Below are 9,530 nucleotides of genomic sequence, written 5' to 3'. Positions count from 1 at the left end.
CCTCTTCTGGAACGTCTATAATAGCTTAATGTCTTTTTTATATTGTGGCACCCAAACCGGCCCCCGGCACTCGAGGTGAGGCGGCCCCAGTGCAGAGCAGAGCGGGACAATCCCCCCCCTTGCCCGGCTGGTGATGCTGTGCCTGATGCAACCCAGGACACGGGTGGCTCTCCTGGCTGCCAGGGCACTGCTCACTCATGTTCAACTCACCATCGACCAGGACACCCATTTGCACCAGTACCTGTGCCATTGGCTTTAGGTGATGCCATAGTATTAGGCTGAGGTAAAAGTATTAACACAGCTGAAGTTTCATCACCGTGACAACCTGAAAATATTTTTCTGAGTCTTTTTTCTTTGTTTTGTTTCCTGTTTTTGGGTCTGTTTTTTTTTTTTTTGGTCACTATTTTGTGAGAGGGAGGTTGTTTGGCTTTTTTGTTGTTGTTTTTGGCTTGTTTTTGTTGCTGCTGCTGTTGTTTTTGTTGTTGTTTTTTTTTGTGGTTTGGTTGGTTGGTCTTCTTTGTTTGTTTGTTGATTGATTGATTGATTGATTGAAGTACTGATACCCCATTAAAAATTTTGAATGAATAGTAAATCTATGCCAGTCCTGAAAATAGGAATACCTCTTAGAGATATTTGTCCACGCCCGACTTTAGAGCTGAAAAGACAAAATGAATGTGTCAACAATGTCAGTAAATCCTTCTGGGTTTGTTGAATTCATCACAGCAAAAATAAGACTGTTGAAATCTTCTGCAAAAAAAATATGAATCTGTGCCTTCATGTGTATTCAGTGAATGCCAAGGGAGATACCACACAAAATAATCCTCATGATGGAGTCTAATCAACAGATAAATAGCCTGTCCAAAAAAGCCAGTGGGTATAACAAAGCAAGAAATCAGGTCACTTTGTACTGAGCCCATGTATCTGAAAGAAGTCACACAAATCATACAAAGATTTACTTTGGATTTCTAAGATTTCTTACAAATTTGGAAGATCATTTTGTAGTCAATAACCTGAATATTCTCTGTGACTTTTCCAAATAATTTGTCTGCCAAACCATTTATTGCCTTCAGCTCAGGTCATCTATTGCATATGTTGATCTCACAGCCAAACCTCCTTAGTCTGTTATGAAAGGAGGTTTATTTCTCCCCTTCATTTGCTTGGGATTTCCCAAGATCTCCATTAGCTCCACCTTGATTTCTTTGATATATTCTTTTCACTGAGAAAGTTACTGCAAAGTGTACTGTTGTGAATTTATAGCACAGTCATTCTCCTGCACTTAATCCCTCACAGTGCTGATGCTCTAAGGACAGAGGCAGATAATTTCTTTTTACTCCAGCTGTGCCTAAGGAAGGGGTTTCTATCCCCAGGTACCAAAAGTTTTTAGCTGTTCCTCTGAATGAGGTGCTTTCATGAGTATGTCTTAGCCTGCTCTTGGAAAAACGAATGGGAGTGGGTTATGTCTAAAATGTGGTTGTTTTGGGGGCTTTTTTTTGGAATTCAACCCACAGATCTGGTGATGGTAGGTCTCTGTCCTTATGGTACAATTGTATTAAATGGTATAACCCAATTTCATGGTTTACTGCAATTAAAAGGGGTCATCTTGCACTGTTCAGGTCTCAATTTCCTCTCCCTCACTCCCACCTAAACTTTATGCTACCACTGACCCCCTTAAGAGAAGAGGTGACACATCTGGTCCTCTGACTGTGGAGTGCACTCATTCAGTTCACTGAGCCAGCAGCACAACCCCACAAAACAGTCAACAGTTTTTGTTGGCTTAACAAACTCCACCGACTCACTTAGGGGTCAAATGAGTGCCAGATCTGTGCAATGGAGAGGATGAGACCACACAACTTGAAGGGCTGGAGAAAAAGTGGGAAAACGGGGCCTTAGAGAAACGGACTTCCTCTTTTGGCAGCAGCGAGCTGTTAGAGCAGCTGAACTGTCTGTCTGAACGGCACCCTCACCGTGCACAAAGGATGCCCATACGAGAAAGAATGCAGTAGTGTGCTGTAAAAGTCACACCCCTGTATACTTTGCAGTAACTTCACTTGAGCCATAACTCTTTTGTTCTGTATTTGGTCTCCAAATTCCCTCCCTGCAGGCAGGTAAGGGAAGTAGCTTCAGCTAATCCCCTTAGCATACCTATTGTCTGTCTAAAATACAGTCATTATGTTCAACAAGCCTCCATTGTAACGAGTCTGGAAGAAAGAAGACACAACCCGTGTGAGTTGGATACCCATTTGCCAGGGCATTCAGAAATACAGCAAACCTGCAAGCTCACTGCACCAACCAGAAATCCTAAATCTTACCCATTCACCCCATCGCTGCATTATGTCAGAGTTCAAATTACTAGACATTGATTAGGTGGGAGAAAGGTTTGCCAGAAAACTTTTCTGGCTGAATGCACATACATTGCACAGCAGAACATGTCTGGCCCTTTATCTAATTAATTCTGTAATTAACAGACATTGCCCTGTTTTGGAGAGATCAGCCTTTTTGTGAGCACAAGTAATGCCAGTGACTGGGACAGAAAATGTGGGTTTGAATTAAATTTTCAGTGACCAGTTTTGACCTATTCCCTTCAGTAATTAGCAAGAATATTCTACTAGAATCAATGGCTTAACAACAATAGAGGCAGCTCCAGGATATGACTATTGGGCTGTAAACAACCATTGCAGATGAAATGGAGTTATTTTCTAAGTCTGCTGCAACTTGTTTATCTCTGCACTCCCATGTCTCTTCCCAGAAGTAACTAAATACCATCTCTTCCAGGAAGATCCCCCATCTAAATCACTTCTGCCTAAATTGATTCAACTACTTAAGCAGTGAGGAAAACAGTTTTGCTAATTTGCCTCATTTTTGTTGAAATGATCTAGAGAGTGCTCAGGTGGAGGGAATATGATGTACTGTCCCTAGGCAGATGATGAGTTCTACCTCTTCAGTGGCACAGCTATTTGCAGAGTACATTGTTTACCTCTACTGCTGCAGTCTCCCAGGAAGACAAACCAGGGATATCTTCAGCATAAGAAACTTTTAAGGTGCAATTAGATATATACTGGGTAAGCCATTAAAACATTATTTCATTTTAATGATTTGTACCAGCAAGAGGACATAAATTAGTAATGGCTTATCAAACTTTACAGTTAAAGTTACTTAAAAAGACTTCTGAATAGTAGGTGATAGCAAAATATATGTATACATGTATGTATATATGTATATTCATATACTTATATAACTACAGAAAGAGCTAAAATCACTATTTTTTTGTCTCTCACAAAAGAAATGGTTCACACATGCTGTCCAGCTTGAAAGTTTCCAAGAGAGCTGATTGCCAGCAATTATTTTATGTTTTATGATGCATTCTTTCACTCTATATTTGGTTTTGTTCATATGGAGTGCACAGTGCAATACAAAGGTTTGTAGGGGTTAGGAATTCCTAGATTTCTTCTGAAAGCTTGCTGCTATTAACAGAGGCTGCTTAAAAAAACTTTTCCATGGCTGCTGGCTGCTCCTGAAATGCATAACAAGATTTCAAGGGAAAAAACCCCAACCTGTAAAGAGAAAAAAAAATGAGAAGACACTAATTTCCCTCACTCTGAGTAGGAGGTATAATGTCTTTATAAAGTAATAATTAAAAAAGTACAAAACAATGACTGGTGCCTTATCTGGACTTTGCAGGTGTACTTCCCTCTTTTGCATTAGCAGTGTGTGTTCTAAGGTTATGAAAAACCATGAAAATTGCATCTTAAGAGGAGTTTTATTCTTTTTCCTAGCATTTGATTGAAACAGACAGCTACATTTTGTGTATATATAATTAGGCAGTAAAATAGGCTTTGAAGGCAGATTTCTGTTTAGTATGTGAGTCACATGCACAACAGTCTTTCATTCACCAACGAAAGACTGATCTTTTTAATGCCTCAACTCGCTCAACATGTTTTCTGAATGCTACATCTTGCAGGAAAGAAAAAAAAAAGGAGAGAAGGGGAAAAAAAAAAAAAGACGACACAAGCAGCTTTAAAGCCATATTTCTCTCTTTCTTTCTGGTTTTTTTCCTTGTTTCCCCAAACGAAACACAATCTGAAAAGCCAATCTAGCTAGTCTGTAGTGATTTAACCTTATGACAAACTGATTTTTATCGTCTTTCTTTCCAGATGGTTGTCCAGGGCAGCACTGAATGCTGCACCAGCTCTAGGCGTATCTAATCCCTCTCATAAAAGGCCATTGTGGTAGTAAAACTGAGACCAATGGCTTTTTCATTCTCCACATCTCAGCTCTCCAAAGTAATAGCAATGGGGTCTCCTCTTCATGTTTTTCTTTTCAGATGCATAATTTCTCCTTTTAATAAGGCTAAAATAGAGAGAAATAAAAGGAACACAATCACATTTTCCTCAAAGCTCTTTCTATAAATACCGTCTGGATAACTGAGCTTAGGAACAATTATCTGCATTCTGAGTTGTTGTGACACTGTGAATATAGCAAAGCATTCATGGAAGTTTCTGATCATTATGAAGTATGTGAACATATTCAAATTTTGGGCAGATATCACTTAGGGCTTCATATTTTCTGCTTAAGGTCACACTGGCATTCTTCTTCATCCTAAAGCCTAAGGTTGCAATAAGGGTAGCGCTCAACACCGGGACAGTTCTCATACTTATTCCTTGCAAAGTAATAATGTAAAAGCAATTATCCACTTATTTTGTGCATTTGCAATGCATTATTGCCAACAACATTTTCCTTAAATCATAATCCATATATTTTTACAAAGAACAACTAAGAAGGTCAGACAGCAAATATTCTCTGGGAAAAAAAAAGTGCATTTTCCCTTTTTTTTTTCTCCCCCAAAAAGCCTTGACCTCGGTGCTAAATGTTTTTATTAACAATATGTTAACAGATTATATTTCAGAACGAGTTCACCATTTTGAACAGCAGTACGAGAGAGTTGGCCTGCATTTAATTACAACTTTTTATTTGACCTCAGAGGAATGCTTTTAACCAGCAAAATAAAAAGTGCTAGATAAAAAGATTTACAGCCAGAAACAGTTCATGTAAATTCATTTCTCCAAATAAAAAACCACTGCATTTTAATACACCTGGTTAATATTGATGTACTTACAGATATCTTTTTATATTACCAAAAAAATTAAAACCCAGCAACACTACTTAAACTTTGATTTGGGCAAAATATTAATACAAATTTTTTAGTTCTGAGAGAATTACATTAGTGCCCTTACAATTATAGAAGTGTAAAATGAAAAAGCAAATTTTATAATAAGAAATATACAATTTATTTCTAAATTTCAAATGTGGAGTCAAAAGGAACGAGAGGTATTTACTCTGAAAAATAAAATTCCATAGCATGGAATAATTCGTAAGTATCCTTGTCTTTTAAATACAAGAAATCTTCTGGGCATTCTTGATGAATATGAGCTAAAATACGTTCTGTAGAAGCAGTGATCCTCACAAGATTTCTTCCAGGTTCTTTTATAGTACATCTGTGGGAAGATGGTTGAAGCAGCACTTCTGGCTCCAGGACAGCACAGACAACCTCCAGCCAGAACAATTCCTAAACATCTCTCTTTCAGGAGAATTACAAAAAGTGCACCAGATTTTCTTTTTTTACACATCCCCAGGCCGTTCAGGGAACAAGACAAAAAGTCTGCTTCCATCCTGGCTTAAAAGGTTTGAAAGGACAGAGCATCTTTACATAAGGCAGATAAAACTGAGACCCCTGTGTGACTCTTGGAACTTGTCATTCTTTTCTCTAGTCCCAAAGAAGAGAGCAGTTGCAGTCACTCGAAGGTCTGCTTTAATAGCAGCTATTTGCAATACACGTCTAAATCTAATGCAGATGTTCTTAATTACATTACACTTGATCTCAATATGCTTAACAAACACAGTCCTCAGGGCACCCTGTAAGGTAAGTAATCACTGTTACACAAAATTACAAGTGAGGAAGCAGAAGCTTTGTGATGAGAAGACCTGCAGGTTTCAAAGCCCAGACTGTGCAGAGGCTCACCAGCTAAACAGACCACCTCTGCCTTGTTGTCTGACATGAACAGTGCTATGCTTGAGCACACACCACTGCTTTAAAACAGACAGATGTGAGGTGCTCTGTTTAGCTACAATCACAACTTACTTCCATTAATAAGAAGAATGATCAAGCAGACATGATGATGTTACTTTCTTGTACCACAGCTGCGGCGTGTAACACCAGCTATGTTTCATGGCCCCTGCTGTGGTACAACTCCTCAGTGTTGACCATAACAAGGTGCATAACAAGACTATTGGAGTATTATAAACATACCACATATTAACAGTAGGAAGTCACTGAAATAATTTTGCATGTTGTATAAAATACTCTAGATTCCCAGGTGTTTTGTTGCCTTTAGCGGGAAATTCTCACTGCAAGTTTTTGGGTTTTTTTACTTGATGTTCCTTACTTCTGGAATGTACTTCTCAGTGCATTCCTTGGAGTTTTTTGATTTTGGTTTGTTGTTGGTTTATTCTTTGGGGTTGTTTTTGGTTTTTTGCATTTTCTCTTTTATTTACCAGGCTTCTTTTTAAATTAAACTTTTGCAATCATACCTCTGCAGAAAATATCTAAAAACTTGATGGGTCTTCTCCTCAACCTTCAGGAATGCAGTTCTGCAATGTTTCAGGTAGCTCCATGGAGAATGTAAACTTTGAAATGAGCAATGTCTCACCTGATCCCATTTCATCATCCACTAAAAAACATAGCTGAGCTACTTTTGGCTAAAGGAATCAATGATATTTTTACATCCACTTATTGCTTTACTTACTATTTCAAGGCAAGATGGCCAAATCACAGCTGTCACAAAATGATTGTGAGACAGCTGAGAACAAACTGCCCCAATTCCCCATCTTCTGTACCAACCTTCCCTTTTTGTGATTACAGTGTCCTCTTTACTGTCTCCCTCTCTTGGTCTCAACCTCCCCCCCCTTTCTCTCCTACTGTCTTGCTCCCTGTTTCCTCATGCTGTTTTTAGAGCAAGTCCGTTCTTGTGTAGTTGAGGGTACAAAGCTCTCTTTGTGTTTCTCTCCAGCCCCAATACAGCAAAGGAAACAACAAAAGAGCAACAAGGACAATCAGGAAAGCAAGAGGGCACAGTTGCCTGCTCTGGTACACATAAAGAAGTTCTTAGGGTTACTCTCTTCACTTGCAGCTCCAGTGGCCAACATATTTAGTTTGTTTAAATGCTTCTCATCCAGATTATCAAAATTTTAGGTATTTGTCTTGCCCCAGAGCATAGGTTTTCTCCTTCCTCTGCAGTTTTTAAACCTACTGGGCTTAAACCTACACCCAAATAGACTCTGATACTTCTCTGGTGGATTTTCAAGGGTCATTCCTCTTTGAGCTCATTTCTGTCAGAAATGTAGCAGCATGTTTTCCTCATTCTTCCCCCAAGGATGATATACCTAACCTTGGTTCTGAAAACTTTCAGTCATTCCTCACTTTACAGACAGTATGCATTCTGACTGTTAGTCACCTTTATCTTATTCCTAGTATATGCTGATTTCATATATGGCCTATTCCTTCTGCTTGTCCAACATCATGCTTCTTGTTCTCCTTTCACATTGGGAAAGCCCCTTGCAACCTGCTTCTGCTGCAGACTCCTTATGCCTAGCTGGCTACTCCTCTGCAAATTCCATTTCAAGACTCATCTTCCCTCTCCCTGGCCTATGACTCCTAGCCTTTCGTCTAATAAAGCAATCCAATCCTATTCACTAAGCCTCAGTTTCATTTCCCCATGCTCATTTGTTCTCTCTGAAAATCTGAAGTATGGTCCCCAGCCACTGGCCTTTTGTGCATTTTTCACCTTAGCATGATTATAACGTGGACACACTGTCCTACTAAAATACTGAAACTGCATCCATCATTTCTATTACAAATTATAATGGACTGTGAAACATTAAGCTAAGGCTATGACAAGACCATAACAGATTTTAGCATGTATTGCCTGTTTCTCAGAGCACACTCTCTATTATGAAAGAAATAAATGTTTTTAATGTTATCTGAATGTTTACACAAAGCACTACATAAATAAATATGCTGTTTAAATTACTTGAGAAATTTACTACCTATACTGAAGTCTATACTCATGTCTAGGCAAAGGGTTTGCAATACAAATTCTACACTTGAACTTCAGAGAGCTGTTAATTTACAAAACAGAAAAGACTTACTAGGTCATTCAGTCCACTCTGGTGCCGAAATGGAGTAATTCCCCATAGCATTTATTTTCAGTGCTTTTTCCAGCCTAATTTTCAAGTCCTATGCCATGGGACTTAGGAACTTCCTTCTTACTTATTCCTTCCATATTTATTTCACTGATTAGCACATTTCACTGTTAGGATTTTTATGTATTTATTTTCAACTGCTGCTGTTCTCTTTTCCTCTTTCCTTTTTATTTTCTCCATTTTCTTTTCCTTGTTTTATTTTCTTTTGTTTTCTTATTTTTTATTTTCTCTACTTCCCCTGTGCTCTCAGAAGGATAGTTTCTATCCTCTTTACATACTCTGTACCCCCAAATAAATACAAATACTGTTTACTCGATACTCTGTACCCCCAAATAAATACAAATACAGACACAGAGGCTCTTTCATAAATCATTCCCTCTAGTTGTCAGGTCATCTTTGTTGCTCTTCAACAAACAACATAGCAGCACTTTGTTTCCATATAGAACCTATATTTGTGTGCTGAAACATCAGAGACACTGACCTCTAGATTAGGTATCAAACTGAGACTCCTTGTGAATATGCAGATAAATGTAAAAGAGTCTACGGACTGTTCTAAAGAAGAAGGAAACATTGTCAGTATTGCCTCCGAAAAAAAAAAGTATCTAGCAGGAGTATCTGCCAAGTGTATAATGACTCCTCTGTAGTTTGTATCATCAGTTCCCACACTCTGATCTATGGATCACTGGCAGTCAGCAATGCTATAATAAATTACCCACAACTAATCTGCAGACCAGTAGTTTGTGCACATCAATTGAAAGTTCGTCCATAATACTGTGGGATACTCCGAGGGTTCTAAGGATGCGCTAATCCAAAGTTCTTGGGTCAATACAATTTCCAATGTACTGCTTTCAAATCTTGCTACGAGAAAACTTTTATGTGTAAAACCTTGTACAGGAGAGAAACGCCACTCATGGTTTACATAATTAGTCTGACAAATAAGTGCTGATGAGAAATGGATTTTTGTCCTCTCTTTGGTGCGAAGTTGAAGACAAAGAAAACGATGGTTCACTCTTTGCAGACATGCTGTCTATAACAGCGAGATTGGAGGCGCGGACGCGTACCCGTGCTCCTGCAACATGGAACGAGGGAACAAAGGGTGCAGTAGAGAGAGGCTGAATGAGGGGAAGCAATTAAGGCTCTGCTGTAAATGACGGTAGGACTACGTGGCATTACAGCAATTTACCCCATCAAGTTTAACCCCAGTGATGTCAGCAGTCCTCCCTGCTGGCTGTGCGGGGCCGGGGCGCGCAGCGGCTCCCTCAGGCCCGGTGCCG

Source organism: Corvus brachyrhynchos, unplaced genomic scaffold (genome assembly GCF_000691975.1).
Source record: "Corvus brachyrhynchos isolate BGI_N302 unplaced genomic scaffold, ASM69197v1 scaffold90, whole genome shotgun sequence".
Lineage (NCBI taxonomy): Eukaryota > Metazoa > Chordata > Aves > Passeriformes > Corvidae > Corvus > Corvus brachyrhynchos.
Note: the sequence above shows the minus strand (reverse complement) of the source record.